The sequence below is a fragment of the Bufo gargarizans genome, chromosome 10 (genome assembly GCF_014858855.1).
Source record: "Bufo gargarizans isolate SCDJY-AF-19 chromosome 10, ASM1485885v1, whole genome shotgun sequence".
Lineage (NCBI taxonomy): Eukaryota > Metazoa > Chordata > Amphibia > Anura > Bufonidae > Bufo > Bufo gargarizans.
In genome coordinates, this window is record NC_058089.1 from 116243387 (window position 1) to 116268436 (window position 25050).

Genomic DNA, 25050 nt, shown 5'->3' on the forward strand with positions numbered 1-25050 from the left:
TATATATATATATATATATATATTAGGGCTGAAACGATTATTCGAATAACTCGATTAAATCGAGTCAAAAAATTCATCGATGCAGTTTCCCTGCATCGAGGAATCGTTTACATCACGTGATCACGGAGCGGGAGTGAAATTAAGCGTCTCGCTCACCGCTTCCGTGTCCTCCGGAGGCCAGAGAGGCAGGACTGAGCCGGCCGGCACAGCGGAGGGAGGAGGAGGGAGTCTCTCCCTCCCCACTGTGTGCGGCTGCCGCTGAAGACCAATGAGGACAGAGTAGGAGGAGGAGGGGAGGGACTGTGGCCACTGCGCCACCAATGAATGTGCCGGCCATATCCCACAGGGTCCCCCTCCTCCCCCCCCATCATTGGTGGCAGTGTCAGTTCCGATCGGAGCCCCAGCAGTGTAATGCTGGGGCTCCGATCGGTTACCATGGCAGCCAGGACGCTACTGAAGTCCTGGCTGCCATGGTATGTTAGTGAGCAGAGAGCAGCGCATTATACTCACGTGCGCTGTGGCCGCCGGTCGCTCCTTCTTCTGTCTGTGCGGCGGATTGCTAATGCTTACAGCATTAGCAATGCGCCGCACAGACCTATGAGAAGGAGCGACCGCCGGCCACAGCGCACGTGAGTATAATGCACTGCTCTCTGTTCACTAACATACCATGGCAGCCAGGACTTCAGTAGCGTCCTGGCTGCCATGGTAACCGATCGGAGCCCCAGCATTACACTGCTGGGGCTCCGATCGGAACTGACACTGCCACCAATGATGGGGGGGAGGAGGGGGACCCTGTGGCCACTGCCACCAATGATTAATACTGGGGAGGGAGGGAGGGGGGGTTGCGCTACCAGAGGGGGCAGACAGATCAGAGGCTGGGGGGAGGGTGGGAGGCAGATCAGAGGCTGGGGGGGAGGCAGATCAGAGGCTGGGGGGGAGGCAGATCAGAGGCTGGGGGGAGGCAGATCAGAGGCTGGGGGGAGGCAGATCAGAGGCTGGGGGGAGGCAGATCAGAGGCTGGGGACAGGCAGATCAGAGGCTGGGGGGGAGGCAGATCAGAGGCTGGGGGGGGAGGCAGATCAGAGGCTGGGGGGGAGGCAGATCAGAGGCTGGGGGGGAGGCAGATCAGAGGCTGGGGGGGAGGCAGATCAGAGGCTGGGGGGGAGGCAGATCAGAGGCTGGGGGGAAGGCAGATCAGAGGCTGGGGGGAGGCAGATCAGAGGCTGGGGGGGAGGCAGATCAGAGGCTGGGGGGGAGGCAGATCAGAGGCTGGGGGGAGGCAGATCAGAGGCTGGGGGGAGGCAGATCAGAGGCTGGGGGCAAGCAGATCAGAGGCTGGGGGCAAGCAGATCAGAGGCTGGGGGGAGGCAGATCAGAGGCTGGGGGGAGGCAGATCAGAGGCTGGGGGGGGGAGGCAGTTCAGAGGCTGGGGGGAGGCAGATCAGAGGCTGGGGGGAGGCAGATGGAGAGAGAGTGGTTAATGGAGGCTGCAAGCACCACCTTGGCATGTATAAAGTTATTGGTTTAGAGAGGGGTTAATGAAGGCACCTCCAAGGTGCTTTCATTAACCTCTTCAAACCAATAACTTTATACATGCCTACTGCCAAGGTGCTTCCATTAACCCCTTCAAACCCAATGGGCATGTATAAAGTTATTGGTTTGGAGGGGTTAATGGAAGCACCTTGGCATTAGGCATGTATAAAGTTATTAACCCCTTAAAACCAATAACTTTATACATACCTAATTACGTACGTTATTTTAAGTAGCTTTTTCTTATTAGATTACTCGATGAATCGAGAAATATAATCGATAGAATACTCGATTACAAAAATATTCGTTTACTGCAGCCCTAATATATATATATATTGCTGTTGTATATTATCCTGTTTCTGGCTGGAAGCCAACAACAAGCAAGTAGACTGGCTGCTGTTGATGGATCTTATTGATTTATATTATGCTATAGTTGGCAGATCACCTTGAGTCTGATATATGTAGGAAATTATGCAGCGTGCTACACAGTTCTGAGCCCCGGATGTTTTGACCAGTGCCCCGAATGTTATGCTGGCAGGACTTTCCTGCGCTACTCTACACCGGCAACGACGCTCACAGGACAGGAGGATACATTTATAAACTGTAATCCTAATCTGTATCCTGCAGTAACTGAACTTTAAATCAGCATTCATCTCATTACTATCTTACACACTCAGCTCCGGAAACATGCAGTGCGGGCGGCGCTCGCTCACTGACATTACGCGCCTGTTCCTCCCACTAGGCAGCGCAGGTGTGTGACGTCAGTGAGCGAGCGCCGCCCGCACTGCATGTTTCCGGAGCTGAGTGTGTAAGATTTAAAGTTCAGTTACTGCAGGATACGGATTACTGAAGGGATGATATGTGGGGTTGCCCAGACGGCTAGGCCCTTCACAGTAGTTATTAACCCCTTTCAGCAGTCCTCCATTCACTGAAGGGGGGACTGCTGAAAGGGGTTAATAACTACTGTGAAGGGAGGACTGCTGAAAGGGGTTAATAACTACTGTGAAGGGGGGACTGCTGAAAGGGGTTAATAACTACTGTGAAGGGAAGACTGCTGAAAGGGGTTAATAACTACTGTGAAGGGGGGACTGCTGAAAGGGGTTAATAACTACTGTGAATGCCCCCCCAGGTGATTGGGGCATGGCTTCACGGGGGCGTGATTCAGTGAGCTTGTGCCCCGGATGTTTTCAGACCCTAGCAACGCCCCTGCTCCCTTGCACACCTTTCTTCTCATGGGGGTACACTCTGGTCCCCAGGGTTCTTGACGGTTGAGGTGCCCATGATATTAGTAGTTTTGAGGTGCAAGACAGGGTTCCAATTCATGTCACCAATTTTGCGCAGTGTAGTGGTGCAGAAAGCAATGATGGGCAGTTGTGCAGCAAAACAGTTCTTTACTGGAGAAGTCAAAAGCAAACAGATCAGGGCAGTTCTTAGCATGCCCGGCCTCGCACTTTCCACAGATGTTACAGCTTTCATGGCTGCACAGGTTGTTAATAGGCCAAAGTGTCTGTTTAGAGCAATGTTCCTTATGCTGTACTTCTCTAGCTGACTTTAGACATAAGCATCCAGGCACAAGGTGAAACATTTCTCTTTTCATGCAACCAAAGGGCAGTTCCCTAACATCTGACTAAGTTCTGCACCTTTTTTTTTTTCAACAGGTTGCTGTACTTAAATTATACATACAAAATTGTCCACTATGGGATGTGGGTACTTGGAGCGGTTCTCCCGTGATTAAATCATATATCATATGGTACATGACAATCTCTTTCTAACAAAGCTAGAACTGTCTCTCTACCTCACATGGATCCAGAGATCTCCCCATTCATTGCTCTGCTAGATTTATATTAAGATGGCATCTCAAGGGGAGCGTCCTTTCTGCAGGAGGCAGTTAAAGGATGAAACTGAGCATGTGCGGCCATATCAGTGAGCCAGACAAAGAAATAAGAAAAAGAACAAACGGCAGATGGAGCTATACATTTTATTGAATAACTCAATAGCTGTAATACATTTTTAATTACAGGAAATTTCAAAAATATTTTGATCCAGGTGCTGGTTTCAAAACTGTAGAATATTTTTTGTGGGACAACCCCTTTAAGCTGCTTAAATGCATATTCAGGCATTGGAGGCAAACTCATGAACCCATTTGCTATAGAGCCGATAAGGTCCTTTTCAGATGGGTTATCTCTACTGAACTTTCACTACACCTGTCTTTTCATCTGGCCTGCTTTTGTAAGTTTTCTGGTCTTTCTGGTCTTGTCCTGGTTGGTACCTGAATCCAGGACAGGAACTACTATCAGCAATACATTTTTGCATCTCTCTTTCTTTCTGTCTCTCTGAAAATTACCTTTATATATCCTTAATACAATGCACGCAGCATTATTCTTTTTATTGAGACTGTAAAATTAGTTTCTTCCTAATTCTCCAGGCATGCTATTATTTTGCTTCCCTAAGGCAGGGGTGTAACTATAAAGGTTCAGAGGTTGTGCCTCTAGCTGGGCCTTGGTGGTCTGAGGGAGACCATTGGCCTACTGCCAAATCAATGAACACTGGTTCTATAAATACTACATGGTGCTAGTGGGGACTTTCTATACATTTTGCTTCGAGGCCTATGAGCCATATTGTCCCATAGGGCCCCCAAAGATCTCCATATTATTGTATTTGCCCAGTAGAGCTTCCAACCAATAGACCTGATCGTAAATAATAAGTTGTCATCAGTTGGACCACCTTAAACATGTTGTCCAGGATAATAAAAACATGGCTGCTTTCTTTCATAAAAAGCGCCATGCCTGTCCATGGGTTGTGTCTGGTATTGCAGCTCAGCTCCATTGAATTGAATGTGACTGAGCTGCAATACCACACACCACCTGTGGACAGGAGAGGCGCAGTTTTTTCTAATCCTGTGCAATAGCTTTAATATTTACTCTTTGATATGAACACAGTTATACTTCTACTGGAAGAAGGAAAAAGTGACTGATCCTTTACTGTGACAATCCATCTATTATATCAGAAGTTTTTCCCGTGTAGCTCACAACTCATAAAACTCATCTTTGCTCTTCGGCTTATGATATTTCACCACCAGTGCATTGATCAGTGTATCTGCTTAATTCTCAGCATCTTGAATATTTATGGGTCTCTTGTATTGTTCCCCACTGCGCCTGTAAAACATTTTGTTACTCACGTGAGTGGAGAATGACAACGCAAACACAGATAGAGCCCTATTATGTTCTGATAAATCATTTTGGGGTAGCGTATTACCCAATATATCTAGCCCGAGTTAATAAAAATTGGAAAACAACTCCCAGGAGAAAGCTGTAACAGAATGTGAAAGATCTTATTGTTTACCAGTCGGCATAGGCAGTATTCTAATGAAAAAAACATTACGTGGTGATTAATTGCACCGTTACCAGGAATTAGGGATGGCATTGGGTTTGGGATCTTCATGCATTGTAAGAGAAGCTATCATCCTTGATAAGACCTCTATCCATAGATCGTAGATGGAGATACGCCCAAGTTTCAACTCATCAATCCGCTGGCCATGAATGGTCAAGTAGTTTTCCAACTTGACGGTTATTTGTAATATTGGCAAACAGTTGGCCTAGTGATAAACGTGGCTGCCCAATAAAAACCTGAGAGTATTTTGTTTATATTCTGGACACCTGTGCCATGTTCTACTTGGTTTGGTGGTCCCACTGTCAGCCAAAGTCCATCCAAATTGAATAGGCAAGGTCTCCATGTGGTCATGTTGGTTCTCTATGAGTACTCATATAGACAAAGGGTTGGATACAAGTAATTAAAAAAATTTGAGTGTGGACATTATGTTTCTGTTAGACGGGTTGTCCTCTTCTTGTATAACATCCTCCAGTCTATGTGTGAGCCTGAAGAAAGTATTGGTGAACCCTTGTATTGATACTTGCATATAGAGCAAATTATTCCTATGGAAGCCTTCATATTCTTTTAAAGAGGTTGGTTTGATGTCATAGAAGAGGGCTGACCTCCCTTGGTGGACCTGCAATGTTCATTTATTGAATAGCCAGATGTTACTAACCTCCTACAATGATAACTAGGAGTTAGAAAAGACGGACCCGAGGTGACCATCTGGTCATCAAGCTGACTTCCATGCAAAGAGGGGTTGTTTTTATGAGACAAAACCTTTAAGAGATAATATATCATAAATGTTTTAAGGAGTTGTCTGGCTGGTATGTATTTTAAATTAATGATTAAGAAAATAAAAGAAGACCACTATCTGTACTAACCGCACTGAGGCTCTGACACATTCAGGTTCTCCACCAGTCCAAATTCCTGGTCCATCTCGACACGGGAAATGTGACCATTCAGCTGATGGGCTGGTCAGAGAGATGACCCACCAGTAAAGACCGGCAGGGGAGCCCAGGAAATGTGAGAACGGCAGAGGTAGGGGATTGGTGAACTAAGTGTCACATTTTTTTTAAGCCATTATGAACTTTTTTATTTTTTATTATATCAGCCGGACAACCCTTTTTATGACTCTCTTTACTTGGGAATGGTCATTTATGGCCAAACCCAACTGCTCCTTTTTACTTACAAGCAATCAGGTTGGACAGTGGGAATAGACCGCTTATATAGGTCCATTGGAAACCACTTCTGAAATATGTTTTCATGTATTTAGTGAATAAAGCGAGCCCCCTCCATTAGTAAAACTCAAGACCTGGTCACTACAGACAGACTAAACCCATAACATGTCATATTAACAAAAAATCAAGTGTTCCTCACTGGGATAAAAAAAATATAACAAACTTCATAAAGGACATCTATTGCTTGAAGAGATGTTGGCACTCATTTAGCCCCTCCCCCGAGGAACTCTAATTGATTGTGCTTTCCCTTTTTGTCTCTTACTACGCCTTTGCACTCATTTCCTCTATGGAGGAGCATTTTCATATAAAACATGTAACATGTAAGGAAAAGACTGCCCCACTTGATGAAATGCGATGTTCCCCTTTAAGTCCAGAAAGCCACATTTTCTATCTGGTTAAATTCTAACACTCTCAGTATTAAGTCTTTCCATTGAATTGAAGGGTTTATTTCTCTCTCTTCACTGCGAAAATCCTTGCTGTAACCACATGCCTGCCGCGAGTTGATTCAGTCACTACTATAAAATTAACATAGGTATTAAGTGACCCGCGGTCCTAAGACTTTCTCAAGCTCCTCCAACAAGCAGTCACCTCGAAGGTTAACAGGATAAAGAGCCTAATCATTATACCAGCTTCACAAAGAAGCAATTAGGAACCTTTACAAAGTGGTTACAGATCTAGTTTTGTAAAATAGGACTCAGACAAATATTAGTTGAAAGAAAATTACTGTACTTGTCCAAATTAATACCTACCATAGACATTTTTAATCTACACAAATCGTCAACAAACGATATACATGAAAAACCTCATGGGTGGCGGATCTCAAAGGAAATATATAGCCGCTCTCAAAGTGTTTTGTTCAAAGACAACCTGAGGGGAAGGTTAACAGCTGAGAGTTTTTCAAAGCGGTAGAGTAGATTTTCAAGTCGGCTGCTTGTTAGAATAGACATAACTGGAAAGGAGAAAAAAAAATACGTGCATAACCCGTGTTCATACTAGAAGATATAATGTAGCGGATAGAGAATGAAAGTGGCCTGTTTATTCCCTGCTGTCAGGGCCCTGACCCAGGCAATTAACCTGCTTTATATGGAGGATATGACCCTATCTTCTTACATAACTGACTGGCGCATACAAGGCATTTGTTGCCAAACAGAAGAAATAAGTGTATCACATACCGGTTATGGTATAGGAAGTAGCCTCACAGTGTGAATTATAACAAGGCGTAGGGCCAAGGTTGTATGTTCCATGGAAATAGATGACACAGCTAATATGGGGCTCTTGGAAAGAGGGCAAACTCTAGTTAGTCCTCTCCCCATTGGACTTGTGCAGGACTACATAAGGGAACTGGCCTGTGGGTCACGGAATAGGCATGGGGGCTGATTTTAATTATAGATATGGTGCCCATGGTCCACTGAAGAGAGCTCCTGGTCAAAAATGGTATTTAGGCCTTTGCTGTCTTGTTGCCGAGTCCAAAAGCTCTTCTCCCGCGATGCTAGTGTAACCTTCATCGTTGCGCTAGTGGCTCTCTTTGTATGCAATGCTTTGAGCTTTGGCTCTCGGCATCCATTAGACGACTTGTGCCTAGACCCTGATATCCAGTGCTTCAGGCTGATTTTACTGTTCTGTGTGGTCAGCCAACCCACAGATACATTGGGATCAGTAGTGGTTGACAGTGGAGGTGGAGCTATGTGCAGAGGCAGTCTTATGATGGCAGATCAGACTGTACCTGGTTAAAAGGCTCCTCCCATGAAGAGCTCAAACCTATGAACAGTTCAAAAGTCCCTGTATCCTTAAGGCCCTTATGCAGTTAAACGGGCTACACTGGCAGCATATCCTCCCCTGAACAGTTCTGTTGTGTCCCACAGCTCACAGCACTATGTTATTTTTATATCTTACAGGGCTTTACTTTATACTAAGGAAAATGGAGGTAAATAGAAATATTGTTATGCTTGTAGGCAGAGTTGGATTAAAGGGGTTGTCCCAGTTCAGAGCTGAGCTCGAACATAAGCCCCCTTCACACATTTAGCCTGTATCAGTGGAGCAGCAGAGCATTTCTAGCTCCAATGCCCTTACTTGCCCTGTGCTGAATAGTATAAGTCAAGGGCTTTTTCTTGACTACCGGTGATGTACCGGGCTTCTCGTGTGCATGCTAGCAGTGAGCCCAGTGACATCACTGGCACAAATAGGCGGTCTTTAGTGATGCCCTAGGCTGTTTTACGGGCTAGGGCAGTGCTAAAAGCTGCATATCAGTGGTTCCCATGCCAGTGACATCATCGGGATCACTGCTAGGTTGAAGCCTCTGCCTAGCATACTGAAAAAGAGCCGGGTACGTCACTGGCAGAAAACAAACAACCCAAGTGGGAGCATCGGAGCAAGAAATGCTCCGATGCTCTACTGATACAGGCTAAATGTGTGAAGGGGAGCTCATGTCAGGGTTTAGCTCTGAACCCAGACAACCCCTTTAAGTGTACCATGGCCCCGGGGTTATTCACATAACTTGGGCTCCCCCACCCAGTGTGGACCATAGCTATAGTCAAACACACATACCTCTATCTACATTGTATATATGAATATGTATAATCTCCATAGACTACAGCATAGTCCTATTCACTCTCCTTGCTTTTTTACTGGACAAAAAAGTCCTGCATTCTTTTCGAGGGAATCTGTGATGGAGGCCCCGAAATAAGCCTCCGCCGGAGATGTGAACCAGCCTTTAAACGTACATGCAGTATATACACACATTTACACAAACACATGCATGCACATTACGAAGACAGAAGAAACACATGGGCCCCCTGGAAATCTCTGGCCCAGGGCTGTCGCTCTAAAAGTCCTTATTATAATCCGCCATGGCTTCTAGGTATTTTTTGCACTAAAAAAAAACTTTTAATATGCCCTGTTCTAGATGTCACTCCCCTCGTGCCTCAGAATGGAGCACAAATCTCAAATGATCTACACACTGAAAGGTGCTTCCTCCTGTGCTCGTCGCCCGCTGCTGCAACATGTGTTAGGGGGGTCTCTTCTACAGGTGTTATGTGAGTTTTTAGAGTTTTTGTCGTGATGTCAGTTGCATTTCAGCAACGAGGAACTAAGTTCCCCTATGTAGACGGTAGTGGTGGAACCCAGGTGTAGGAATGCCAGAGTGTTGTAAGGATTGCCCTATAGTGTCCCTTTTAGGTGCGAATTTTGCACTTGTCAAGGTGCTCCTACCTGGATATCCGGAACCCCAAGCGTGGTCGTCCGAAGCAGTCATAAAAAGGGTTAACAGTTAAGGGACTTGGTAGAAGAAATGGAGTCCAGACTTTTATTAACGTTGAACACAGCTTTACTTGGCAAAATTTAATCAGGGAACAATCTTTCTTGGTTATCAGCAGATTTAGGCTTAACTTCTGTCAGGCAAACATGTTCAGCTCTGCTACATCTGTACTGACTCAGTTCTACTATGTTGGCTGGATTAAATAGGAACTTTTCCTTTTCTGCTGTATGCTGCAACTTAACTTATTAGTAGTCTGACTCTGTCTTTATCTTCATCTACCTCTTTCTCTTATCCTTGTCTTTAGCTGTATCTTCTGTCTTTATCCATGGCAGCTTTCTTCCTGACTTAAGAGGCACTCAGCTTAGGCCTCTGGGCCTAGCATAGCCGACACACAGCCTTCCCCAGCTGCTCTAGACTGACCTCTAACTAACACCTCGCTCTCTAGAGAGGGCTGGAATAGGCAGATGGTTCCACTCCAGAGAAACTAGCTCTGCCAATGTTGCCGCCATCTGCTGGTGAACCAGGCACATTACACTGAAACAGTCATTTGCAAGGAAATAGACATATACTGTACATTGTGCAGGACATGGCAATAAATATGCAGGATGACACAGGATCACACAAAGGAGATAGTGGGGGGGGTGCAAAAAGTAGTAATGCCACTCTGGGGTATTACACTTCTGAGTATTGCACATTGTATGAACACCTTGCAGGGGATCGGAAGTGACAACTGTGGGGACAAGTAACTTCTGTTCCAATAATATTTCGTATGCATTTCCACCATTTTTTTTATCAATGTCACAAGAAATGCACATAGTTTACCTAGAAGACTGTTCTGTAAGTGTGAGATACGTCCGGTTTATTGTTCTAAGGGTCCTGTAAAGTATGATATTCTATTTTAATGTTACTTTACACTTAGAGGGCCTCAAGGTCAACATGGCATCGGTCTTTTGACGCAAACCCATAAAAGCAGGAAATGGATAGACGAGCGTTAATGTGCATTTAATCTGAAGTTCTGGCCGATTTTGTTCTCCGCACTCGCCACTTAATGAAATTATTTTATACTTTAATCTTAAAGTTTTCTCCCAGGAACCGGCACAAGGACAGGAGAAGCACAAACGTCACTTAGGGAATTGTTTAATAAATGTTCAAGGCTAAACGAATAGGGCAAACCTATTGCAAGACAAACGAAATAATTTATTGTAGGTTGTGGGGGCGAGGGAGAGCACATGCAGCCAAACAAGAAGGAATGTGTCTCTTAAATGTAAATTAAAGGGCCCTCCATCTAAATAATAAGCCTAGCATGTGCTCATCTTTTTTTTTTTTTCGGTCTGGACAGTATTTTACTGTTTGAGTGCCAATTTGAGCCCCAGAGCTGCTCGTCAAAAGCTGCAGCCATTTTCACTTTCTGCAACCTCCAGACAATCGGTCACCGACCTGCGGACAAGTATACACAGACATTGGTTTACTGCAGGTTCTGCTCAGTTTTCCCCCAAAAATCAGGTTTGCAGCAATAAAAAAGACGGGGAGGAGGGGGTGCAGCTGTAGTGTCCCTCCATAAGTATGTGCAGATGTTGAGGATAGAAGACATGAGGCATCTAATATGCCCATGGCACAAACTGCAACTTACATTTCATTAGCTTTGCAAGCACTCGAGCTAAAAGAGGGGAGAGGAGGGGGATGCAGCTCCCTACGGATGTCAGCTTCCTGAGGATAGGGGAAGGAAAACATCTGAATAACTCAGGGCACACAGTACAGCTCACATCACACTAGGAAGAACATGTCCATTCAGCCAGCACTATCAGAAAAAGGGGGAGGAGGGAGATGCAGCTGCAGGGTCACCCCCTAAGTGAGTCGGCATCCTGAGGATAGAGCTAGTTAAATCTCTCAATAACTCAGGGCGTAAAGTACAGACCACATCACACTAGTAAGAAATCTCCACTCAGCAAGCTCTTAGAAGATCAGAAAGAGGGGGAGGAAGGAGACGCAGCTGCTGTATCTCTCCTTGTCTGTATAGATAAGGAAAACCCCATAGTTTAGGAGCTAGAAGATGATCAGCTTGACTGAATGTAACCTGTGTAAACTGGCACCCTCATTCACGTGGGTAACTATTAGGGGTTCGACAGTTAAGGGGGCTCAGCTAGACTGATAAAGGAGCCTCGTTTGGTAATCTTTACGTTACTGCCACTGGAGAATGGGTGGAATCTAAATGATGGAGGTTTCATACACGAGAAACTTTTGTCAGAGGGAGCAGATGACCTGTCAGTTGGGAGCTTCCAACTTTCCCTAGTCAGAAGATGTAGGTGGAGACAAGGATCGGGCATGTTGAATTGCACTTCCCAATCCTTTTGTCCTCCCTGAAGAGCTATTAACTGGCAGCGGCTTCTCCTCTCTCCCATAGGTGGACAGTATGTGCCCAGGGGAGATGGCTTTCAGCTATTGAAGGTATATGGACACCTATAGAGTAAAGGAGGTAGGAGACAGTCCGGGTGGGTACTCAAGAGGCCCTGGAAAAAACCTACAAGTTGCCTCATGTTTTAGGCAGGTCCAAATTGATAGAAGACGGGGGCTGCACAAGGAGGGACAACAGAAGTAGTCAGGACCTGCAATACCATAGTGCAGTACAAAATACCACAGCCCCCGCCGCCGTATTCAACTGTATCGCCGCCCTAAAGATGGTGATATAGTTGAATTCAAGAGGGAACCTGCAGCCACTGGGCAGTTACATAAGTACCTGTTGCTCCAAACATTAATTAGTGCCAGGATCATTGGATGGCTGTACATTTGGCCAGCAGCACTGAGGAGGGTTTGGGCGGCCCCTTAGACATCAGCCCACCGGGAAATTACCCTGTAGGATCTATGGCCAGTCCACCCCTGGGGACAGTTATGATCGTAACCTAGGCATGTCTTGAAGTCGCTACCTCATGATGATGGTCCTGGTCCCATGGGGCCCCTATGGATACTTACTACACCACTGCCCCGATAGAACTTTAATAGATGCACCATCATAGATGATGCATGTATTCCTGTGGGTCATGGACACATTTGTTACCCCACTAAGAGGTGCAGAATGTTTTCCATGCTAAGATGCACCATATAATATGAGATAAAATGGTATTCCAGTCATAGGCATATCCATTGGGGCCCTCTCCTACTGTAAGAACGGGATCCCCTTTTGCCAGTTTTCAAGCATAGCCACATCTCTGCTGATTTGCGTGAAGAATGCAATGTCCAGCAATCATCAATGAGCAGCCATTCTCCTCATAGGTGAGATTCATGGCATAGTCTCAGGATTGAAATACCTCTATAGATGTCATAAAAATGAAATGCATGCTGGTAGAGAAAACAATAGAACAGCGCCACCAAGTGGACGATTTGTTTTGAAAAACCAGATCTAATTTTTGGCCTCCTGTGCACATTACAAACCTTGTCAAATGAACAGCGCCTCTTTAAAAAGAGAGAATACTTGAAAATAATATTTTCGGCACATTGTCTCCTTTAATTTAGTTCTCGCCAGTCTCCTCTGCACCGAGTGAGGAGAGGAATTCCAGAAATCTGCCTCTAACCTCTGTTTTATGATGTTAAGCTTCCACTAAATACACAATTTTGTGTATTTTTCCCTCTTTCAATTTGTTTTTGTGAGCATTTGCCGGATATCTTGTCACTTTTTTTTATGGAGGCTAAATTTGATTTTTTTGACCTTGTCTTCACCAAAGCGGCTTATGAGATTTTACTATTTCATAAAAGAAAAAACAGTGGAGAAACGTGGGATTGTAGAAAGTGCTGAACGGATTGAAGAATGTTATTCGATTCATCCCAACAACATCCATGCAGATGACCTGGCAAACAGAATATACAGGATCAATGGGATTAGTGCTTGGATGGAGGCTGGACGGGTGTCAAGTCTCTGCTGTTTAGATCATGACCGGACTGAGAACTTCTCAGACCAAAACTCACAACCCAACCCTTAACCCCTTAAGGACCCTGGGATTTTCCATTTTTGCGTTTTCGTTTTTCACTCCCCGCCATCCCATAGTCCTAACTTTTTTTTATTTTTCTATTCACACGGCCTTATGAGGGCTTATTTTTTGTGGGACAAGTTGTACTTTCTAATGGCACCATTTACGGTTGCATACTATGTTGGAAAAAATGCAATTTTGATAAAGGTTTTTTTATTTTTACACTGTACACTATGCGGCAAAATTGACCTGTTATCGTCATTCTCAAGGGCAGTACGGTTACAACGATACCACACTTGTATACTTTTTCATGCGTTTTAATACTGAAAAAGAAAATAAAACCTTTGAGGAATTTTAATTTTAATTTATTTATAACCGTATTCTGACCCCTATAACTTTTTTGTAGTTATGTGTAAGGGGCTGTGTGAGGGCTCATTTTTTGCGGGACGATCTGTTCTTTTAAGTGATACCAATTTGACGTGTGTGCGACTTTTTGATCACTTTTTATCAAAAAATTATTGGGTAGTTGAAGTGACAAAAAATTACAAATTGGCTGTTTTTTTTTCTCCCCATTACACCATTTGCCGTATGCCATTAATATTGTTATATTTTAATAGTATGGGCATTTTTTCACGCGGCGATGCCCATGATGTTTATTTTTTTATTGTTTAAGTATTTTTATTTTAAGGAAAGTGGGGTGATTTGAACTTTTTTTTAACTGTTTTTTTAAGTCACCTTGGGTGACAATAACTGGCAATAATAAGTAGATTGTCTACTGTGTTCATTGATGTCTATGTAGACACCATTGAACACTTAATTTGCATTATACCAGGGATGCTCAATCTGCGGCCCTCCAGCTGTTGCAAAACTACAACTCCCAGCATGCCCAGAGAGCCTACTGCTGTCAGCCTACAGCAGGGCATGGTGGGAGTTGTCATTTTACAACAGCTGGAGGGCCGCAGGTTGGGCATCTCTGCACTATACCAATACAATGCTGCCGCCTAGTGGCCTGTATTGATATAGTCATCTAATAGGCACCGAAGCCTGCTTGAGGCTTCAACCTATTAGATCAATGCAACGGGTTCCCCGGTCTCAGTCGGGGAACACTGTTACCGGAGCGGAAGTGCGCGGCTTCCACTTTTGGACTGCTCAGATGCCGTGGTCACATTTGACCACGGCATCTGAAAGGGAAATTATATGCTGATAGCATACATGTGCCGCGGGTCTCTGCTATTTAAAATAGCAGAAACCCGGCGGCTATGGCGCCCACTGCACTTGTGAGCGGGTGCCATGTTTGGGGACCGGACTTCCGCCGTACATGTACGGCTGGGGTCCTTAAAGGGTTAAAGGGAGGGTTTCACCAGGACATTCAATGATTTGCCACCAAGGGGCCCTGGAAAAATCTACGATTGGCCTATGCAATTGTTAGGCTTGTCCATTGCTGCATTGGTGAGCGGTTTGTTTGGTGTGGGAGTGTCAGTGGACTGGAGCCTGACGTGGCTTGCTCATTGTGACAGAGACGGTGGGTAGGAGGCCAGAGCAAGTGATTTGTGGAGATGCTGCATATTTGCCAACTCTCCTGGAAAAAGGAGAGACCACTTGGACTCCCGGTAGAGTTGCCAAATCTCCCCGAAAGCAGCCCTCCATGCATGTGCAGCGGCCTATTGCCAGCATCTGGGGTATCCCTTGCCCCTTAGGAGGTTTCTACAAAATATGTCCCTCTTATAGAGAAAGTAGTTGTGACGCCAGTTGCAGTTAAACAACAAGGACATGGAGTCCCCTTTGTAGATGGTAGTGTTGGTACCCAGATGTAGGATTGCCAGAGTAGTGTAGAGTGGCCTACAATGTCTCTGTAGATGTTGTATGCACGTGTCACGGTGCTCCTACCTGGATATCCTTGGAACCCAGACGTGGTAGTCAGAAGCAAGTGCAAAAGGGGTTTGTTGAACTTGGGTGATGAATGAGTAGAAGAGGCTGTTTAAATTTTTGCCTCAGGCAGCACAAATTCTATGTGCTTTCCGGTCCCTGAAAGCATTGAGGAAAGGGGGCCCAAGCTGAAGTCTTGCACCAGGGCCCATGAGCTTTTAGCTACGCCCCTGGCTGGAAGGGAACTAGAAGGTTCCTCTCCAGGGAAGCTAACATTGCCAATGTTGCTGCCATCTGCTGGTTAACCAGGCACATTACATGTTAACATAACATTTACAAGGAAATTCATACACACACATTGCAGGAAATGGTAATAAATATCAGAACTTATGCATGAAGCATCCAATAGTGGGGGGTATAAAAGAGGTGGTAATGGCATTCTGGGTCATTAGACATGGTTGCCAGGAGTCTTGAATTTGAAGGGACTGTCCCTAATTTTCAGACACAGACAAATTTGAGCTATCCTCGACCCCAAAATGGGTGGTGCTTATGTAATCCCATAGTTTTGGGGAATTCCCGGCACAGGGTCTATTAGTCCCTTATTTACCAATTGCATTGTTGGTAAGTATGCCTCCTTGTACTGCACTGTATGTGGCGCCAGGATTCAGCTTCAGTAGGCCTACCCAAAGTACCTAGTGGGAGTAGAGAAAAGCTCAAAGAGTGGATGAAGTGTCACTCAAAATTGGATGGGGCTTAAAAAGGGGCACTGCTATGAAAGATAAAATTTTGGTGGCAGGCTCTCACACCACCCAGACCCAGAGACTGGGAACCGTTGACCACCAACGTACAAGGCAGTACTTTTAAGGACTTTTAAGCCCATCCCTGGGTACAACTAAACCCATAAGGACTGCTCACATAAACCTGGCCATTTTCGGCCCAGGACAGTCCCTAAATATTTAAGACTGTTGGCAACTATGCAAGTCCTATACACCCCATGACTATGTAACAGGTAAACCCAGAACTGGAACATTTCCCTAATTATAATTTCCAGCAGAGGCAAAGAGCAAGATCTCCCCAGATAAGCCATCAGTGTGTGATTGGTAGGGTCTGATCTCAGATCCAGTAAGGCTGCAACTTCTTGTGGCTGTGCCTGGTACTGCAGTTGTGCCTCATTCAAGCCCCTTAGCTTTGCATGTGCCCAACCCCCCCCCCCCCCCCCCCCCCCCCCCCCGGCTTAAAAAACAAAAAGCCTTAAAGGCCAGCAAAAATTCATTTTTAACTCTCCTTTTTACATTTAAACCCCACCTCCTCACACTTGGGAAATGCATGTGGCAATGCAGCGGCAATCTTCTCTATATGAGGCCGCGGCTACAAAACTAAGTATGACCTCCTGTTCAACTCCAAGCATAATAAATACACAATGGCTTCTACTGTACATAAATCTAAATTGTAAAACCCGAGGATGAGCCGCCAGGACAAGCAGTGGATAAAATCACAATTTAACATATAGCACTAAAAACGTCCTGGAATAATTAGTACCTTGTGCCTAAGTTAAAGCGCCACTCGACGGTCCCATTGTCAGGCCTCGATTAATAAGACAGATTAATACCGTTTTGTCTTACATAGACGCCAAAGGTCACGACGGAGGCCGACCTTGACACAATAAGAAAATTTCCCCTATTTTTATACTGCACCTCGGTTCCTGCCTGCGCGCGTGTAATAATAAATTTAGCTAAACAAGCAGAATATGCCGACTGGTTGGTTGGTTTTCCAGATAGCATCTACATATTTTAGAAACGAACAACCTTCTAATGGAAATGAATAAGCTACTCAGCCATAAAGTTGCAATAGAAGATATGCTTGTTCTGATTGGAAAGGGCATCTGCTATCTGGCGTATTGATAATACTTTTCAAATTTCATCTGCTTTTGTTTGCGTTCTGCGTCGTCTGTTTAAACACACTGGGAATAATAATGAATCCCGGCATTATCTCCACTTTTTTTTTTTTTTTTTTTTTTTTTTTCCAAGGCCGAACATATAACTTTATCACAGAAATAATTAAAATTCTTTGGCACTGTTGTATTATTTCCATTAAACGTTATCAGGCAGTAACAATAAAATAACACAAGTCCAAGGCTGGCCCATATGCTAGGCTTTAAAAAAAATAAAAAATCATTTGTCCCAGTGTGTGAAAAATAAATAAATAAATGCAAAAAAATTTCATTTCTCCTGGAATAAAAAAACAAATAAACAAAATGTAAAAAAAAATCTAATTTATTTGTACTAAAGTATAAAAAAAATAAAAATAAAATGAATTTCTTATAATTAATGAAAAACAAAGAAATAAAATGTAAAAACAAAATTTGTCCCAGAAAAAAATAAAAATAAATTATTATTTTGTCCTAGAGTAAAAAAAAGTAAAAAAATAATTCATTTGTTAGAGTAAGAGAATAAATAAAATGTGAAAAAAATAATTCTTTAATCCTTGAGTAATTTAAATAAACAAATATATTGTACATTTTGTATTTATAGGATTGTCATTAAAATATATTCCCCATAAAAAATTACATTTCTCTTTTTTTTTTTTTTTTTTTATGAGAATGGATGCTATTCACAAAATCAAAGCTCTGATTGGGTAGACAAAAAATAGATCTTTTTATCTGACAGATGGATGTTTGTGTTGATAAAACAAAAAAAAATAAAAAAATTGAAAAAAATAATAACCCCCAGACAATTGCAGGAGGCTTTTTTTTTTTCCTCACTGCCATTTTCCCGATAAATGAAATGTTTGTCGTCGACGACATTCCCGTTTTTGCAAATCTTTCTTTCTTGTAGACGTCTTTGCCTATTGTTATTCTAAATGAGTATCATTGGTGTCAAATATGTTTAATTTAATACGTTGATTACTACTTCTAAATAATCCTTCGCTATTTAAGAAATCACCAGCGCTGATGATTAATAATTTCAAGCTGCAATGAATAATTTGCTCACTTAAAGGAAAGAAAAAAAAAACAAAAGTAAAAAAAAATAAAAAAATCAACATAGGTCTTGGAGAATCGCATCTGGAAGTCTTTTATGCAAACTTTCTTTTGCTGGGACGAGAACATCTGCTTTGATACGTGTAGGCAAAAAAAAATAAAAAAAGCATTAAAGCGTGAGAGTCTTTTTGAAATGCACCTTTCAGCGAGCTACAGATGGGTCGTCTAATGAAAGGAGACTGCCAAAATATTTTCCTATCCCAAATCAGTCATTTTCATTATAAATGATGCTTTGATAATAATACAGATATTTTGCTTAATGCTCAATGAGCCGATGGAGTCATAAGCGTCGAGTAGTGAAGTGCTCCCCTAGGCCCATTACATGGAAGGAGCCGCTGCACTTCTTGGCAGCCATTTTTAAATACCTTAGAAACTTCAGTTTCGTTAAAGTAACCATGACCCCTTAGCGTTAGCCTGTAGCTGGATGTGCTGCCACCATAACTGCGCTCTTATATAGATCAGGCTTTTTTGTGAGTTTTTGAAAATAGAAATAAGGCTACTTTCACATTCGCGTTTGGTGTGGACCAGTCATGGATCTGCACAGACGGTTCCGCACCGATAATACAACCGCATGCATCCGTTCAGAACGGATCAGTTTGTATTATCTTTAACATTGCCAAAACGGATCCGTCTTGATCACCATTGAAAGTCAAAGGGGGACGGATCCGTTTTCTATTGTGCCATTGAAAACGGATCAGTCCCCATTGACCGGATCCGTTTGCCTCCACATCGTCAGGCGGACACCCAAACGCTGCAGGCAGGAACGGGGGCAAACTGATGCATTCTGAGCGGATCCTTATCCATTCAGAATGCATTAGAATGCAAACTGTTCCGTTTTGGACCGCTTGTGAGAGCCCTGAACGGATCTCGCAAACGGAAAGCCAAATCGCCAATGTGAAAGTAGCCTAAAGAGTCAGGTTAAAGGGGTTGTTCAAAAATTTTTGAAATTGGCCTAAAAGCTGGACATGTTCTAAAATAAAAGATCAACCATTTCTCACGTGTTAAAGAGTTTTTCCAGGACCCAGCAGGTCTCACAACCCACCTTAATTTGCGATATACATACCGTTCCAGAGTTGCGTGGATTGGCTGCTACGGAACCCAATTATGTGGCGCTCCTCTTCTGAAAATATTGAGTCTGCTTACATCACATCCTTTACCAGGTGCTACAGACAGGATGTTATGTTGGGGACGAGGCCAGTACTGTTACTCTCCCTGCTGCATGCGCATAGTCTTGAATCCTCTTTATCTGTTCATGTGCCAAGGAGAGCAATCGTTTTGGTCCCGTTCACAGACGAAGTGATGTCCCATCCATCGACCAGACCAGAAACCTAGTAAACAACGTGATGTCAGTGGAAGGAGGATTCTCAGAAGAGGAGCTTTCATGTAACCAGGTTCCTATTAGGCTACTTTCACATCTGAGTTTTTGCTAGATCCGTCAGGGGATCAGCAAAAACGCATCCGGTATATAATACATCCGTCTGCATCCGTTCAGAACAGATCCGGTTGTATTATCTCCCAAATGAAGAAGACTGATCCGGCACTAAATCAGTTGTAAGTCAATGGGCGGCGTTTTTATTTGTGTCCGAAAAAACTGATCCGGCACCGTTGACTAAGTCCTCATGCACACGACCGTTGTTCTGGTCCACATCTGAGCCGCAGTTTTTGCGGCTCGGGGGCGGACCCATTCACTTCAATGGGGGCGCAAAAGATGCGGACAGCACTCCGTGTGTTGTCTGCATCCGTTGCTCCGTTACGTAGCCCCGCAAAAAAATATAACATGTCCTATTCTTGTCCGTTTTGCGGACAAGAATAGGCATTTCAAGAATGGACCACCTGTTCAGTTCCGCAAATTGCGGAAGGCACACGGGCGGCTTACGTGTTTTGCGGACCACAAAAAACGGAACGGTCGTGTGCATGTGGCCTTCCGTTGTGTTTCATGATGGATCCGCCTTGTTCAGTATCTGACGACGTACTCAAAAACGCTGCTTGCTCTCTGTTCCGTTCAATTCAGTTTTGTCACCTTTGACAAGGAATGGGGACAAAACCGAAGAGTTTTCCTCCAGTTTTGAGATCCTATGACGGATCTCAATACTGGGAAAAAAACGTAGATGTGAAAGTAGACTTGGGTCCCTTTCACACGGGCGAGTATTCCGCGCGGGTGCAATGCGTGATGTGAACGCATTGCACCCGCACTGAATCTGGACCCATTGATTTCTATGGGGCTGTGCACACTAACAGTGATTTTCACGCATCACTTATGCGTTGCGTGAAAATCGCAGCATGTTCTATATTGTGCATTGCGGTGCGATAATCCACGCAAAGCAGGCCCTATAGAAGTGAATGGGGCTGTGTAAAAATCGCAAGCAAGTGCAGATGCGGTGCGATTTTCACGCACGGTTGCTAGGAGACGATCGGGATGGGGACCCGATCATTTTATTATTTTCCCTTATAACATGGTTATAAGGGAAAATAATAGCATTCTGAATACAGAATGCATAGTAAAATAGCGCTGGAGGGGTTAAAAAAAATGTAAAAATGATTTAACTCACCTTAATCCACTTGCTCGTGCAGGAACAGGACCTGTGGTGACGTCACTCCGGTCATCACATGATCCATCACCATGGTAAAAGATCATGTGACGGACCATGTGATGACCGGAGTGATGTCACCACAGGTCCTTTGACTGCAATCAGCAAAAAAAAGAGACAGGAGAGGTGCCGGCTGTGCGAGCAAGTGGATTAAGGGGAGTTACATTTTTTTTTTTTTTTTTTTTTTTTTTTTAACCCCTCCAGGTCTATTGTACTATGCATTCTGTATTCAGAATGCTATTATTTTCCCTTATAACCATGTTATAAGGGAAAATAATACAATCTACAGAACACCGATCCCAGACCTGAACTTCTGTGAATAAGTTCGTGTTTGGGTACCAAACATGCGCGATTTTTCTCACTCGAGTGCAAAACTCATTACAATGTTTTGCACTCGCGCGGAAAAATCGCGCATGTTCCCGCAACGCACCCGCACATTTTCCCGCAACCCCCGTGTGAAAGAGGCCTTAGTCAGATTCACGCAATTTCGGAACAATATGTTTATTTCAAACAGTCTGCTATAGGTATGTTTGGTGTAATTAAGGTGGGTGGTTGGGTCTGGGAAGACCCCCTTTAAATCCTCCTCCGAGCCATCACCAAAGATCTGGTGGTCCTCCAGCCATCTTTATTTTCCTTGAGACAAGATGTACTGTGCATCCACGTGACCACTGTAGTCATTCATTGATCTTAGAGATGGTACCATCATGTATGGCAAGAAACCACTGTGGAAAAACAGAGACCAGAGCAGACCATCGGAGAGTCAGTGCTGGAATGGAAGAGGATTGAACAGGTGAGCAATGGTTGGGTTTTTGTTTTATAATAACTTATAACCTATCCATGGCATAGGTAATAAATGTCTGATCGGTGGGGTCCCAGCACTCACAAAAATAGGGGTCATATGATCCTCATTTGAATAGATCAAAAGTCAAGCATAAGCACTGCCGTTCTATGGGACTGACGGAGAAAGTGAAACACTGCTCCATTCAAACGAAGGACATGGTTGGTGGGGATCCCAGCAGTTGGATCCCCACTGATCAGACATTTACCACCAATCCTGTGGATAGGGGATGAGTCGTCTTTCTGGGAATACTTCTTTATTCACAGAAGACCTTTAAGTGGATCGATTCTTGGAAGTACATGGTCGAGTCCAATTATTCAGACCGCTTCTAACTTTAGATGTCAGCAGCTTGTAACTCATGAAGGAAGTCGGGTGTGCGGAGCTGGCTCAGTGGGTATATAAGGTGTGTGATAGGCCATCTGCACACATATACTGTACAGTCGGGTCCATAAATATTGGGATATCGACACAATTCTAATATGTTTGGCTCTATACACCACCACAATGGATTTGAAATGAAACAAACAAGACGTGCTTTACCTGCAGACTGTCGGCTTTATTTGAGGGTATTTACATCCAAATCAGGTGAACGGTGTAGGAATTACATCAGTTTGCATATGTCTCCCACTTGTTAAGGGACCAAAAGTAATGGGACAATTTGCTTCTCAGCTGTTCCATGGCCAGGTGTGTGTTATTCCCTCATTATCCCAATTACAATGAGCAGATAAAAGGTCCAGAGTTCTGTGCTATTTGCATTTGGAACCTGTTGCTGTCAACTCTCAAGATGAGATCCAAATGCATTAAGCCGGATTGGGAAAATGCACTCTGACGCCAAATTATGCAATGGCTAGGTCAGATGTAGGTGATAGTTTAGTTTGTGATGTAGGTGTTGTAACTCAGGTACCAGGTTTTAGGAATGCCAGAGTGGTGTAATGTCTCTGTGTGGTAATGGCAATAGTGTCAATGGTGTCTCCTACCTTTGTATGGCTGGACTCCTGGATCCTGGCTCACTTGCAATAAAATGAGTGTGTTGCTAGTAGGAGTAATTGAGGGATTTGCAGCTGTAAATGAGATCCAGACCTTTGATAAAGTTCAAACTTGTCTTTACTAGATGCAGCTTTCATCCAAGTGAGATAAAGCATTAGTCTGAAGTCCCAGCAGGTATTGGCAATGTGTGGCAGGAATATATATATCTTCTGCTCTATCATGTGCCTGGAGCTCTTTGCAGGATAAGTCGTCTGCTTGTGGCTCTGTAATGTGGCAGAAATTTATCTTCTGCACCATCTATCCTCTGCTGTCTTGGGGACTGACTTGCTGAGGAGGAATTTGGCTTCTCCTGGGGTCTCTGGACGGTACTCACAGTTGTGCTCACAGGGTATGCTTCTTCCTGGAACACTGGAGGTGGCTGCTTGCTTTCTACCAGCTAAGGCTGCAAGTCTCAGGCTGGGGTTGATGATCAATTGTCTCAGCCGAGACAAGATCCTTACTTGGATCCCTATATCTGGGTGCACCTACACACACAGCCTTTCCCTAGCTGGGGTGGCTGACACACTGACTCTAACTTCCTTCCCCACCCATAAGGCAGGATATGGGCCAGCCCACTTCTGCTCATAGAGGGGGAGCTAAACTGGAATGTACTATTTCAGCTCAGAAATACTAAACTGAACTAAGTCCCTGCTAAACACATTGCTGCCACCTGCTGTTGAACATGGAAATTGACAACAATATATATTTACAAAGCTTATAATGCACAATTTTGAGGAAATTACATGAAATTACACAAGATGTAGCGGGGTAAAAGAGTTTCGTAACATAACTCTGGGATGTTACATTCCCCCTTACTTTGAGTTAAGCCGCCCTCGGCTTATTCTTAGGAGGGAGAAGAACCAGCTCTGGGGTATCCAAATAAGTACAAAGTGTTGCATGTATTACATATAAAGACATACATAGACAAACATAAAACGGCTATCCCAAGGTTCCTGCCTGCATGAATAGGGTGTCCTATTTAACAGTTTCCCTCTCTCCATATAACCAGTGAACCAAATTACTGCACTAAGCAAACATTACTGACTGACTTTGTAGTGTCCTGGCCTTTAGACACCAAAGAAAGCATGGGGGTGTCTTTACTCCGTAATCCCACCATTATGTAATGGAATGCCTGCAAATGGAAGGGTGGCTTTATCCTGTATTCCCTTCCCTGCACCAAAGTCTGAAAAATATGGCTTCTAGCACGATCACTATGGTGACTAAGGGTAGCTAAATTGTGGTTCTAAGGTTTGAGGGCCCATACCTTAGGCAAAGGCTCAGAAGGGGAGGTATTTAGCGTCTCCATGCACTTTTGACAATGTCACAGGAGGAGGGCAGTATAATCCCATGGAACGCCTGGAAGTAACACCTCAGGATGGGAGCAATCCTGAACATATAACAAGCAGGAAGGAAGAGTCTATGACTTCTAACCATTCCCGAAGCAGCGGGGTTACCCGTGTAGTTTCTAGACCTGCCGGGACTTACCACTTGGTCCTACCTGGGTACCCGGGATATATGATTCCAGATGTAGGCCATTAGTATTAAGCGTCCGCATGAAGGCAGTCTGTATAAAGAGAGGAGATAACATGAGCTGTCAAATAAGGCATACTGAGTAAGTTGCTAAATTTTTGGTTAAGTGCAATTGTCACAATAAGTGCATTAAGGTCACACTGCGGCACCTAGAAGAGAATACACACAATGGGCATGTTATACTTGAGAGTTACATAACCTGTAAACTGGTAAAATTAGTGCAATTGAAATCACAATAAAAATCACAAGGAGCTCAGGTATACGTTTGAGTCTTTTCTTTATGTGCAAGCTTTTAACGTTGCAGTAAACCATTTTTAGAAAATAGTGCAATTTTATTAATGCAATAATGTGCTCAAATATTGCTTGAGTCCTTTGACTTGAAGTGCTTGACGTTGAATCCTCTGGAAACAGGGCAAAAGTCATTTGTAATCCACAGGAATGATAAAAGAGTTAATTGTAATCCAATGGGAGATATAAAATGTCATGTAAAAGCACTTAAAATAGCAGCATAGTTTTTAGAACTGTAGTTCCATAAGGTTATCAAGTAACCTGAGAAAGGGGAAAAAACAATGTGAACTTGGATGCAAGGGGTTAAATGATGATGGAGGGAGTCCTTACAGTGCATGACCATCAGGGTGAGGACAAAATAGGGCAACCTGGAAAGAGAAAACTTTAAAACACAATGCCAACGGGTCCTCACCCGTCAGGAACAGTCCACGACGTGGCTCCCATAAGTCTTTATTTTTAGAAAAGGATGACTCTTTAGAGAAGGACGTCCATGTCCTCCTCGCTGCTAGAGCTATTAAAGCGCAT